This window comes from Nicotiana sylvestris, chromosome 12 (assembly GCF_000393655.2).
Source record: "Nicotiana sylvestris chromosome 12, ASM39365v2, whole genome shotgun sequence".
Lineage (NCBI taxonomy): Eukaryota > Viridiplantae > Streptophyta > Magnoliopsida > Solanales > Solanaceae > Nicotiana > Nicotiana sylvestris.
The window spans coordinates 117,447,874-117,462,788 of NC_091068.1; positions in this window are offsets into that span (position 1 = coordinate 117,447,874).

Here is a 14,915-nt window from a genome sequence, read left to right on the forward strand (position 1 = left end):
GTTTGCACCAGATGGTGCAACGCTGGTGAACACGAGGTATTGATGTTTCGCTTGGGTTCGCATTGCGTACGCATTATAGTTTTCTTGTTTGACTCCTGCCATCCAGCTCGGAGATGTTGCCGACTGGAGGTATTTCATCTGTGTTGAAGCAATTTTAGTCCTTTAATCGAGATGTTCCTGAGTACGTTCGTCCACGCGGGTCTTATGTGCTTGCATGGACAAAGAGTGGGAGGTGAGGATGAGATTTTCTTCGCTCCCGCCTGGTGGTCCGGTGGGGGAAAACAGGTTGGTAACATCGTTTGCCTTGTTTAATATATCGATGGTTGATGGGGCGAGGATTTCCGAGTCCGGTGATGCTTGGCCCTTCTTCTTCCTCTACGTTGTTCTTGTATCTTGCGTGGGTTGGGTTTTTCCTCTGCGCTCCTTTTGGTGAGTGATTGTATTTCTTGGTTTCGATCTGGGAGAAACTAGGAAATTTTCACTAAGAAATCTCCACAGACGACGCCAAATTGTTTGACTCAAAAGATATTAAAACCTTTTTGAACAAATCAATCAAAGATGAAGGAGTAAATCTTAGTCAAGCATAATTAATTTCGGATAGAAAAGTTAACAATAATAATTGTATATGGGATGAAAGAGATATGATTGATCTTATTAAGATTCGACACTGCCCTTCTCATCAATCGATGAGGAAGTAGATTTACATATTCTCTTCGAGGTCATTTTCTCTTTTTCTAGAATACAAGAAAGGAGCTTTTTATCTTCCTTTTTCGAGAGAATGGAGAAGCTCCCTCAAATTGAGAGCTTCTCTTGGCTATATATAGTCGAGGTCCATTTACCCTTTGCTTGACTCGACACTTTCTTGCCATTAATGTGTCTTGGTCATGATTTTAGGCGTCACTTTTTTTCGATTCCTCGAATGTCATAGAGGAGAAATGGAGTGAACTCTATTGACTTTCACTGCTCAATTACTGAGGTGGGGTGTCAGACAATCTAGTCGTGGTGGTCAAATTTTGACCAATACAAGTATATCATCAATCTTTGTTTTAAGTTACAAAGCCAGCTTAGACGCCAAGTTTCTTGCGAATTGCCTTTATTAGTATAAACTTTTAGAATTTGAGGAAAAAAGTAAAAGCTTATGGTGGAGTAGTAGCTTTCTCTGAAATATATATAATGGAATTGTATAGACTTTTGAAGCATGAAAGACATTGTACTCACCATTAGGCATTAACTTCCATTTCAACTCTTACCCACTACTTTCCCAACAACAAAAAACCAAACTGAACAGAGAAAGAAAGAGCATATAATAAAAACCCAAGAAAATGATTGTTCTCACATGACCCAAGATTTTTGAGAGAATACAAGTGAGTGAGTAGCATAGTGACCACTTCACTTTTCCCTAATAAGTCAGCTCAAAATTTTTTACTATATTTCTCTATATTTCTCCCAACCACCCACCCACCCCTCTTTATCAAACTCCTAAAAGGGGTTCTTCTTTTCTTTTCCTTTGTTTCTGTGTGGCCATGTTTAGAGAGCAAATTTGGCTCTGAAATTGGCAACTGAAAAAAGTTCACAGCACTTCCACTTCTCTTCTTCTCCTACTACTAAAAAATTTCACAAAAACCAAGATTTTGTAATACTATATTACAAGGCAGCAAAATTTATGCATTTGACCTAATACATCCGTCCAAATTCCTAGGCATCCAAAAAAGAAGAACGCTTCCCTTATCAATTTTATTATTTAGCAGCCCATAGACCTCTATTTTGCCATCTTTTCTTGAAAATCCCATGAGCCATGACTTGGGTTTTTAGCAAGAAACAGTTGAGTTTGGCATTTTTATGTCTTATTCTTCTTTTGGGGCTTTTGCATTTCAAAGTTTCATATTGTTGTGGTGCAGAAAATGGAAATAATGGCAAGTTTTACAGATTCAAAGGTGATTATTCTTCTTCTATAAAGAGAGGTGTTAAATCTCATAAACGTGGCTTCTTTTCAAGAGGAAATAATATTCCAAATATGGATGAGATTTTTGGTGATGATAAGAGGAAAGTTCGTACCGGTCCAAATCCTCTACACAACAGATAAGTAAAGTAACAGACAAAAAAAAATACTAGAGCTTGATCTCTCTTATTCAATTTTCTTTTCTTTTTCTATGTTTTTTTAATCATTTTGATATATGGTCTTTGAAGCTAAGTACATTCGCTTCACAGGAAGAATGTTTCAAGAAATCTTGAATTTTGTAAATGAATATTGTTGCCTGCCCCTCATGAGATTTTGTTGAAATCTTGATATTAATATTGTATATGAGAATTGTTGCCTCATGAGATTTTGTTTTGACCAAATTGTTTGATAATAAGATAATCTAATAAAATCTATAATTTTTTTTTGTTTTACATAGTTTTTCTCCGTGAGTTTGAGCTTGAAATGAGTGCATTAAGGTGGTTGTATATCCTTAAAGTGCGGTCATTCTCCGGAACCTGTATGAACACGAAAAATCTTGTGTACCAAACTATTTTTTTTACGGTGAATGTTCGTGCCATAAATGAGATTGTTGGTCAAGTATTATGGTCTTCTTCCACTTTTTTATGTTGGTTGGTGTTTCTATTTCTTTTTCAATTCTCAAATGGCAAAAAAGAAGTTCTCAGGAATCTTTTTCAAAAGCAATGGAATTTTTACTAAGTTTATTTTAAGTTATTCATACTGCCAAATTTAGTACTATAAAACAAAAAGGTGAGATCCACATACTTACAAAGATATTTATACATTTATCTCATTAGGGAACAATCAACGATTTTACTATAACGTGGGGTATGGGTTTAAACAGTACATTCATCAACAAACTCATATCTCCAACCTAAATATATGCAGTATATGTTAAAAACTACTATCATCTGACAGTTCCTTCTTATGGAAAGGATCATTATATGTGAAAGCGTACTTAATTTGCATCTCTTAGTGTAATTTGTATCATTGTTAAAATCATAATACAAACGTGAATACGTGTGCATGGAAATATATACCATATATATGTGTATTTTATTCAGTCCCGGAGGCAAAAAAAGATCCCATCAAACATAGGTGTCTATATATATATTATTATTTTTTGTTTGTTTTCAAGTCCTTTTTCAGAAACTAACCGTTACTTAAACCTTAGAATTTTCTTATAATAACATCATTTGTTTGGAAAAATACTGGTTGCTCTAGTAAAATGCTCTTATACAGAATATATAATATGACATAACATGATAAATCATTTTCAAAGAAATTTGATCATTATAGTGAAATATTCTTACAGAAAAAGAGAGGTCTGACTATACTAGAAATGACTAATTATACTTAGAGGCAGTATAAAGACGTTTATACTATATTGACATAATTTTTATTTTTTTAAAATTATAAATTTTACTTGTTATGAGTAATTATCCATGATTATAGTTTAAATAATCCGATAATATAAGTAATTATATACCATACCGGTACATAGAAGTTAAACTCTAATTTTTATTTGCTTTCAAAGATCAGTCACATAGGGGAGGGGTGTGGGAGACGTAGCAGGCGTTTAATTTTTTATTTTTTTATTTTTTCCTTGTAATTTAGCCCTGAAAAGGGAAAAAGGTAAAAGTTAAAAAAAGGTATAGGGTATGCAAGCTAAGATGAAAACAAAGGCACTTATGCAGAAACATGAATTTCTGTAACAATTTTAATGTAGCTAAGGACCCACCACCCAATCAGGCCCGCCTTATAAAAATATGGTGGGGTTCACTTTCGGCTAAAAATCAGCGAAGGTAATAAATTTTCTGGAAATTTGTTCTTCATTTTTCTTTTCTTTCTTTTTTGTAGAAAAAATATAATCATTCTAACGGGAACGTATATATTTGGCACTACATAATAAATGATTGAGACAGGCACTATTTACCGTTTGGCTCTAACTACTCTCTTCGGTCCAAAATAAGTATTTTTTGGTGTTTTCACACATATTAAAAAATTCATCTTTTAACATTAATTGGCAATGAAATGAACCATATTAACTTTTATTATCTTTTCACATAAACACTCCTAACATATACTCTAACACTAATTACTCCAAGGGCAATGTAGGAAAAAAATAATTAATTATTCTTAAAATTTGAAAAAATCACTTATTTTGGACGTCAAGAAAAAAACCAAAAAATCACTTATTTTGGACCGGAGGGAGTACTATGCTATTTTATTCTTTTTCCATTATTTTTACTACTACTTCCTTTGGTTTATATATCTCTTAGGAAATACACATTTAATAGTCTTCATCTTAAAATTAATTAATTAAATCATTCTTTTATTTTCTTAAAATGTCTCATTTGATTAATAATGAGCTCTCTCCGTTTTCGTTTACTTATTTAGTCAGGGTGGGACCCAAGTGGTGAGAAGTGGGTTTAACTGAACCCGCTTCGTCAAAAAATAATACTGTGTATATGTATAAATTATGGCTAAAGCAAGGTAAATTTTGTATAGAAATTATTTTTGAACCCGCTTATACGGCTTATACCGCTTATGTTAGTTATGGATTTCTCCGACTGAACCCGCTTGTACAAAATCCTGGGTCCGCCACTGTTTAGTATACTAAAGATAGTTTTTCCTTTTACTTATCCTTTGAGCAAATCAAGAGAGAATTAATTATGTTTTTCGATTTTACTCTTATTATTAAGTATCCATTTCACAATCTAATTGGTATACTAGTACTTAAAGTCAGATTTGCAAAGTATTATTCATAAGAATAATCTAGTAAACTAAATATTTAATTAATACTACTTCCTCAATTCAAGTGAAAAATTCCAATCGAACAAGTAAATGGAAACGAAGAGTAAATTTCACAAATAATTATATATATAACTATAAGTTTTTTCCTATCAAAGTTATATAACTTTATTTTCTCACACAAAAATTGTAAAACTTTAATTAACTTACACAAAAATCATAGTCACTGAAAAATATAACTTTCAGTAGTATTTTCTTCTTTACGATTTATTTTTTATGTTCAGTCTAATAAATAATAGTTTAATTTAAAATAGGAATGCCTAACGCCACTGACCACCTGACCCAATGTCCGTATATATAAATTAAAATAATATTAAAAGTGAATCCTTCAAAATATGATACTTTTTTTTTTCAAGATTTTCATTCAAATTAATAGCATTTTTATTTCAAGTGCTCTCTAATTATAACTTTTTTTTCTTCCTTTTTTTTGTCCGAATTTCATGCATTATGAACTATATTTTTTTTTTGAGAGAAAGATTCACTTTTAGTATTATATAATCTATGTATATGGGTATTGGTAAGGTTGGGTTAAGTTATTCCTATTTTAAGAGAAAATATAAAATTGATTGGTCGGCTGAAACTAATTTCATTCGCTAGCCAAATATATATATATATATATATATATATATATATATATATATATATACCTAGCGAATGAAATTAGTTTATATATCAGCTATTATTTTTGGAAGCGACTAAAAATATATATTTCTGCTATTTTAATTGGGTTATTATTTATTAGACTAAAAATATAAAAAAAATGGAATAAGAGAATACTACCAGAAAATTATGTTTTGCGATCATTATGATTTTTGTGTGAGTTAGTGAAAGTTTTATTATTTTTGCGAGAGAAAATGAAGTTATATGACTTTGGTGAAAAAATTCATAGTTTTATGACCATTTGTGAAATTTACCTTAGAATTGAATATAAAAATTAGAACTATGAATAATTTTTTTTAAAAATGAATTCTCGTTTCACAAAAATTTTGTACTGTTAACATCTGAAAGGCTGTAATTTACTCCTTCTGCCAAAGTGCAAGAGATTGAGCATTTATTGCTCTTGAATGAAGTACACAGAAATTAAAATCCTTTCACCAAATTGGGGTGGTTCAAATTTAAAAACTTCGCGTTCCATACCAAGTATTCTGTTGCTATTTGTATAATCTGTATTTAAATACTACTTCCTCCTTTAAGTTTATGTGAACCTATTTCTTTTTTGGTCCGTTCCAAAAAGAATGATCACTTTTTAAATTTGGAAACAATTTTGGTTAAATTTACAATTCTACCCTTAATGAGAAGCTTTTATAACAATACAAATACTCCTGGCCCCTTTTTAAATTGTTTAGGACCATAAATTCCAAAAGTATGATGAATTTATTTTTGTTTTCCAGTCTAGGCTTATGAACAGCTACCTGTTGTTTCAAATGGTAATTATATCTAAAATTTCCCCTTCCTTACATTTACATCCTCTTGTTTCATGATAAGATTAATCCAAAATCATTTGATGAGGAAAGAGTAAAACTTTCCCTTCTGAATGCATAAACTAAGTTGCTCTCTATATATATATATACACACACAAAATTATCAAAGCCTTAACATAACAATCTGTAAAACGTTTTTGGAATGGAAAAAGATGCATAGATAGATGGGACGAAATTATTTACCATACAGTATTTTTTATCTAATTTTGGAATTTCAGCTCTGATCTCTCGTAGTTTTTATCCACTTTATTGATTTTTTTTTTAAAACTTCCATTAGAAGCTGTATCTCCTCCTCGAAATTAAAACAAATCTTAGAGAATCTTACATCCAAAAATAAAAAAAATAAGAGTAAGTAGGAAAGGTACTATGGAAGATGATTTCCGTGGTGGCCTATCACTTGATTCATTTTTGTACTATAAAGTAATATTTGAGTGAGTTACAACTTATATGCATGTTTGTTTTGAAAAACTTAGGAGAGGAGGACGATATCATAATTAACATTCTTTGCTGTTGATGTCAAAATGCTAGATGGGAGGTGTATAGAATATAGTAATTATTATACAACAACATAATCTTGACTATATAATATGATCATGCCGATCTCACCATGAAGTTAATATATATATATTTGTCTCGCCAATATTAATCCTGTTATATCATAAAAGTTCAAAAATCACATTAAAATTCATTAATTCCTCCCCCATTTAATCGTAAAAAGAAAAGAAGGAAAAATATGCGACATAAACAATAATACTAAACACAACTTATTCCCCCGTCACCAAAAAAGAAAAACAACAACTAAATAAGAAGTTTAAAAAAAAAGAGAGAAAGTAAATTAAGAAAGATTAGAAGAAGGAAAGAATTCGATCGCAGTAATTAACCTCCGTGATTTCTACTGATATATATGGCTTGGTTTTCAATATATTTTTTACGTATTTAGTATCTCCTGTTTCATATGTAATAACTGAATTGCCGATATTTTTTTTTATTTTTTTTGCAAAAGGAATTGCCGATATGATCAGCTAGACTCTTTTGCTTGTATTTTGGTATTATCAAAAACAAATAAAGATCAATCTGCCATAAAATTCAAGAAATGTCACAGAGACATCTTCGGGACAAATACCAAATGAATCGGGGGAAACGAGAAAGTCAATGATATGACATGAGACGCCAATGTCGAGTGTTATAGAGAGTTCGACACAATTGACTTTCAGAAATTTTGAAAATTAAAGACTTGGACAAAATATACTAAACTTTTTAATGACAAATGGTCTCCATGCCAGCATATTTGCACTTTAACTATTCTATCGGAAACCTACTACCTCCTACCAGCACGAGTACCAAGTTGCTCTGCCTGAGACTTTTGGAAAGATACATTAATTATAACAAGATGCCATCTTTTTATATAGCATAATATCCAATCAAAACATTATTCACATGGCTCTGTAGTGATAAGAGCGCAACGCTTGATATGTTGGTTGCATAACGGGTTCGAAACCTATCATAGAAGAACGCCTATTTAAGTGCATAAATGATAAAAGAGACAAGCTCATTATTTGGCGATCTGAGAGTTCAAACTGGACTCCTCTTATCCTCGGGACTTCAGGTTTATCAAAACTAGTCTACGAAAACACATTAACAATAGCTGCATGAGAGAAGACATCTCCAACTTTACATATATGTTTTAATCTATTTCCCCATATGGTAAAGCAGCGGATACAAGGCCTGTACATAAGTCCGCAACAAATGAGAAAATGAACCTTCTTTTTTGTTTTTTTGTTTTAACCTTCTTCTTTCATTTGTACCCAAAACAAAATGTTGGGAGAAAGATGCCAAAGTAAGATGAAAAGAAATATCCTCTTCCTCTACGGCACTCCTCATAGGACTTGTTGTTTTCTACTCATGAATCTACTTTTGGTTCTATGCATTTGTCACATGCATCCTTTCTACCCTTGCCTTCATGGCGTTGAATCCCACCACTTTACACGTTGTGAGATCAGTATGGAGTAATTCTTTTGTTTGGACGGAGATATTGGACAAACAAATTTACAATATATACACATTAAATAGAACATAAATTTGACTTGTGTATCTCTTGAGCCCCGCACCTATCGGAAATTTTTCTACCACACACAAAGCAGAGATAAAGTTTGCATACATCTCACCCACTGTATAAATCCCATTTTAGGGATCACACTTGATATGTAGTTGTTATTATCGTGTAAATTTGACTTGACTATACATTAGTGGTAGATCATTCCACTGAGACACTTATATTCAATCAGTAGGTCAAAACTTTGAGTTCAATGCTGCTAAAAAAATAGATCTTGAGCTTAAGTCAATTCTCAAAGGTTAGCTAATGAGCTGAGAATTTATCAAAATATGGTAACACGTTCCAACAACGAATATGCAACACTCTATAACACCCCGCACGGTCCAACTAGAATAACATAAAATGATGCCCAATATTGGATAATTTGATTTTTGATAACATACAAAGAAAATGGATATGTGCCCTAGCTCAGCTCAAAAAGCTAATTCAAGATGTGAAAATTGATGATGTCCATCTCATTGAAGAAGTATTAGGCATGTGCCTAATAAAAGTTTCTTTGGTTTGGTAGCCAACCTTGTTGACTTGGTTTGGTTAGGTAGCCAATCTTGTTGAATTAGTTTGGTTTGGTAGTCAACCTTGTTGAATTAGTTTGGTTTGGTAGCCAACCTTGTTGAATTTCTTTGGTTTGGTAGCCAACTTTGTTGAATTGTAAAAAGTGTGTGTAAATTGTCAAATATTGTAGGCTTTAGAGAGTGAAGTTTTGGCTATAAAAGGAGAGCCTCAACTCTCATTTCTTCACACCAACAAAGAGAGAAAGAAAGAGTGAGGTTCCACAGACAGGGTATAAGAAAATAGTCTGTGAGGAAAATAGAGAGTGAGCGATATTGTAGTGAGGTGGGAATATCAAAAGAGGGTTATTTCTTTTGAGTGTTGTAGTGGTCTTTGGAGTATTTTACTCCGACCTACAAAGTGTAAAATTCCTTACTATAGTGATATCAGTTGCTCCTCTCGGGGCCGTGGTTTTTTCCCTTATTAAAAGGGTTTTCCACGTAAAAATCTTGGTGTCGTTGTTACTCTTTTATTCTTGTTAATTACCGTATCTTGGTGCTACATTATTATTCCGCTTTTATTACCGTGAATATTATTTCTGTGGGGGTTTATTCCCAACAACTGGTATCAGAGCACAGGTTCTGCTCGTTCACTGAAATACTATTCAATATCGGTAGTACTATACTCGGTGAAAAATAAAAATGTCCGGAGTAAAGTACGAGGTAGCAAAATTCAACGGAGATAACGGTTTCTCAACATGGCAAAGAAGGATGAAGGATCTGTTCATCCAACAAGGATTACACAAGGTGCTAGATGCCGATGCCAAAAAGCCTGATACCATGAAAGCTAAGGATTGGGCTGACTTGGATGAAAGAGTCGCTAGTGCAATCAGGTTGCACTTATCAAATGATGTGGTAAATAACATCATTGATGAAGACACTGCACGTGGAATTTGTACAAGGTTGGAAAGCCTATACATGTCCAAAACGCTGACAAATAAATTGTACCTGAAGAAGCAGTTATATGCCCTACACATGGGTGAAGGTATGAATTTTTTGTCACATTTAAATGTGTTTAACGGACTAATCACACAGCTTGCCAACCTCGGAGTGAAAATCGAGGAAGAAGATAAAGTCATCTTGCTATTGAACTCGTTGCCATCTTCGTACGATAATTTGGCAACAACCATCCTGCACGGTAAGACTACTATTCAGTTGAAAGATGTCACATCGGCTCTTTTACTCAATGAGAAGATGAGAAAGAAGCCTGAAAATCAAGGACGTGCTCTCATTACAGAAGGTAGAGGCAGGAGTTATCAAAGGAGTTCGAACAACTATGGTAGATCCGGAGCTCGTGGGAAGTCAAAGAACCGATCCAAATCAAGAGTCAGAAATTGCTAACACTGTGATCAACCAGGTCACTTCAAAAGAGATTGCCCAAATCCAAGGAAGGGCAAAGGTGAAACCAGTGGCCAGAAGAAAGACGACAACACAACCGCCATGGTGCAAAACAATGATAATGTTGTCCTTTTTATAAATGAGGAAGAGAAATGCATGCACCTGTCAGGTCCAGAGTCGGAATGGGTGGTTGACACAGCGGCATCTTACCATGCCACACCGGTAAGAGATCTTTTTTGCAGATATGTAGCAGGTGATTTCGGCACAGTGAGAATGGGTAACACAAGTTACTCAAAGATTGCGGGGATTGGTGACATTTGTATCAAGTCAAATGTCGGATGCACATTGGTTCTAAAGGATGTGCGGCATGTACCTGATTTGCGGATGAACTTGATCTAGGGAATTGCTTTAGACCGATATGGATACGAGAGCTATTTTGCAAATCAAAAGTGGAGACTCACTAAGGGACCATTGGTGATTGCAAAGGGAGTTGCTCGTGGCACGTTATACAGGACAAATACAGAAATATGCCAAGGTGAATTGAACGCGGCAGAAGATGAGATTTCTGCAGATTTGTGGCACAAAAGAATGGGTCATATGAGCGAGAAGGGATTGCAGATTCTTGCCAAGAAATCACTTATTTCTTATGCCAAAGGTACAACGGTAAAACCTTGTGACTACTGTTTATTTGGTAAGCAACATAGAGTCTCATTTCAGACATCGTCTGAAAGAAAATTGAATATACTTGATTTAGTATATTCTGATGTTTGCGGCCCAATGGAAATTGAATCAATGGGCGGTAACAAATATTTTGTTACTTTTATTGATGATGCTTCACGAAAATTATGGGTTTATATTTTGAAAACCAAAGATCAGGTGTTTCAAGTTTTCCAGAAGTTTCATGCTCTAGTAGAAAGGGAGACGGGTCGAAAGCTAAAGCGTCTCCGAAGTGACAATGGAGGTGAGTACACTTCAAGGGAATTTGAAGAGTATTGTTCAAGTCATGGGATCAGACATGAAAAGACAGTTCCTGGAACCCCACAGCACAATGGCGTAGCCGAGAGGATGAACCGCACCATTGTGGAGAAGGTGAGAAGCATGCTCAGAATGGCTAAACTGCCTAAGTCATTCTGGGGTGAAGCAGTTCAGACAGCCTGTTACCTGATCAATAGGAGTCCATCAGTTCCGTTGGCGTTTGAAATCCCAGAGAGAGTCTGGACCAACAAGGAGGTGTCCTACTCGCATCTGAAGGTGTTCGGTTGCAGAGCTTTTGCACATGTACCAAAAGAGCAGAGAACAAAGCTGGATGATAAATCTATTCCCTGCATATTTATCGGATATGGAGATGAAGAGTTCGGGTACAGACTGTGGGATCCTGTAAAGAAGAAGGTCATCAGAAGTAGAGATGTAGTCTTCCGAGAAAGTGAAGTTGGAACTGCTGCTGATATGTCAGAAAAGGCGAAGAATGGTATAATTCCTAACTTTGTTACTATTCCTTCTACTTCTAACAATCCCACAAGTGCAGAAAGTACGACCGACGAGGTTGCCGAGCAGGGGGAGCAACCTGGTGAGGTTATTGAGCAGGGGGAGCAACTTGATGAAGGTGTCGAGGAAGTGGAGCACCCCACTCAGGGAGAAGAACAACCTCAACCTCTGAGGAGATCAGAGAGGCCAAGGGTAGAGTCATGCAGGTACCCTTCCACAGAGTATGTCCTCATCAGTGATGAGGGGGAGCCAGAAAGTCTTAAGGAGGTGTTGTCCCATCCAGAAAAGAACCAGTGGATGAAAGCTATGCAAGAAGAGATGGAATCTCTACAGAAAAATGGCACATACAAGCTGGTTGAACTTCCAAAGGGTAAAAGACCACTCAAATGCAAATGGGTCTTTAAACTCAAGAAAGATGGAAATGGCAAGCTGGTCAGATACAAAGCTCGATTGGTGGTTAAAGGCTTCGAACAAAAGAAAGGTATTGATTTTGACGAAATTTTCTCACCTGTTGTCAAAATGACTTCTATTCGAACAATTTTGAGCTTAGCAGCTAGCCTAGATCTTGAAGTGGAGCAGTTGGATGTGAAAACTGCATTTCTTCATGGAGATTTGGAAGAGGAGATTTATATGGAGCAGCCAGAAGGATTTGAAGTAGCTGGAAAGAAACACATGGTGTGCAAATTGAATAAGAGTCTTTATGGATTGAAGCAGGCACCAAGGCAGTGGTACATGAAGTTTGACTCATTCATGAAAAGTCAAACATACCTAAAGACCTATTCTGATCCATGTGTATACTTCAAAAGATTTTCTGAGAATAACTTTATTATATTGTTGTTGTATGTGGATGACATGTTAATTGTAGGAAAAGACAAGGGGTTGATAGCAAAGTTGAAAGGAGATCTGTCCAAGTCATTTGATATGAAGGACTTGGGCCCAGCACAACAAATTCTAGGGATGAAGATAGTTCGAGAGAGAACAAGTAGAAAGTTGTGGCTATCTCAGGAGAAGTACATTGAACGTGTACTAGAACGCTTCAACATGAAGAATGCTAAGCCAGTCAGCACACCTCTTGCTGGTCATCTAAAGTTGAGTAAAAAGATGTGTCCTACAACAGTGGAAGAGAAAGGGAACATGGCTAAAGTTCCTTATTCTTCAGCAGTCGGAAGCTTGATGTATGCAATGGTATGTACTAGACCTAATATTGCTCACGCAGTTGGTGTTGTCAGCAAGTTTCTTGAAAATCCTGGAAAGGAACATTAAGAAGCAGTCGAGTGGATACTCAGGTACCTGAGAGGTACCACGGGAGATTGTTTGTGCTTTGGAGGATCTGATACAATCTTGAAGGACTATACAGATGCTGATATTGCAGGTGACATTGACAACAGAAAATCCACTACTGGATATTTGTTTACATTTTCAGGGGGAGCTATATCATGGCAGTCTAAGTTGCAGAAGTGTGTTGCACTTTCAACAACTGAAGCAGAGTACATTGCCGCTACAGAAACTGGCAAGGAGATGGTATGGCTCAAACGGTTCCTTCAAGAGCTTGGATTGCATCAGAAGGAGTATGTCGTCTATTGTGACAGTCAAAGTGCAATAGACCTTAGCAAGAACTCTATGTACCATGCAAGGACCAAACACATTGATGTGAGATATCATTGGATTCGAGAAATGGTAGATGATGAATCTCTAAAAGTCTTGAAGATTTCTACAAGTGAGAATCTCGCAGATATGCTGACTAAGGTGGTACCAAGGGACAAGTTCGAGCTATGCAAAGAACTTGTCGGCATGCACTCAAACTAGAAGATAGTGCTACCTCCTCTAGATGAATGAGACTGGAAGGGGAGATTGATGATGTCCATCTCATTGAAGAAGTATTAGGCATGTACCTAATAAAAGTTTCTTTGGTTTGGTAGCCAACCTTGTTGACTTGGTTTGGTTAGGTAGCCAACCTTGTTGAATTAGTTTGGTTTGGTAACCAACCTTGTTGAATTTCTTTGGTTTGGTAGCCAACTTTGTTGAATTGTGAAAAGTGTGTGTAAATTGTCAAATAATGTAGGCTTTAGAGAGTGAAGCTTTGGCTATAAAAGGAGAGTCTCAACTCTCATTTCTTCACACCAACAAAGAGAGAAAGAAAGAGTGAGGTTTCACAGACAGGGTATAAGAAAATAGTTTGTGAGGAAAATAGAGAGTGAGCGATATTGTAGTGAGGTGGGAATATCAAAAGAGGGTTATTTCTTTTGAGTGTTGTAGTGGTCTTTGGAATATTTTACTCCGACCTACAAAGTGTAAAATTCCTTACTATAGTGATATCAGTTGCTCCTCTCGGGGCCGTGGTTTTTTCCCTTATTAAAAGGGTTTTCCACGTAAAAATCTTGGTGTCGTTGTTACTCTTTTATTCTTGTTAATTACCGTATCTCGGTGTTACATTATTATTCCGCTTTTATTACCATGAATATTATTTCTTGGGGGTTTATTCCCAACAAAAATTGCCTAATACCTCATAAAGAGACTGCATCTCGTTCCTTCAACCAACGTAAAGGACTCTAACAAACACAACTAGTAGGCCAGTAGTTCGAGTCACATAAAGGTTAGCAAAGAGTACTATGGTCCTTTGGAATAAGGGTGAGGTAAAAAGAAGAAGAATTTGCAGTAGTATGAGTCTTACTCCGACAGTTAAATTACTTTGCGTCTTCTCCATTTTCCTTTAGGATCTGCTCTCGTTTAGTTTATCTATTAATGTTATGCATAAATTATCAATACACCAACTTAGTTCTTTTTTGTTTTTTAGTTCTTTTTTGTATGAAAGCTAGCTTCGTAATTGACATATTCTAAACTCTAAAGCACATAGACTAGAAGTTGAAGAAAATAATATACCATTGTTATCTTTCTGTAAGTAAAAAAAAAATTACTCACAAATCTTTTCTTGAACATAATTTCAGAACTAAAGTGTGAGCAATTCCAAATCCTATTGAACCAAACTTCTCAAGAACTGACATCTCCAAAGTGCACTCTGGGAAGGCAATAAATGAGCTGTAAACATTCAGAAGAGCAGAGCCATAAACTAGGACTCTTGTATCTACAACTACCCATAACCGCATACTTTCTCAGCAGGAAACAAATGTTTTGTACAGTTCTTAGACAAGTTTGAAGAA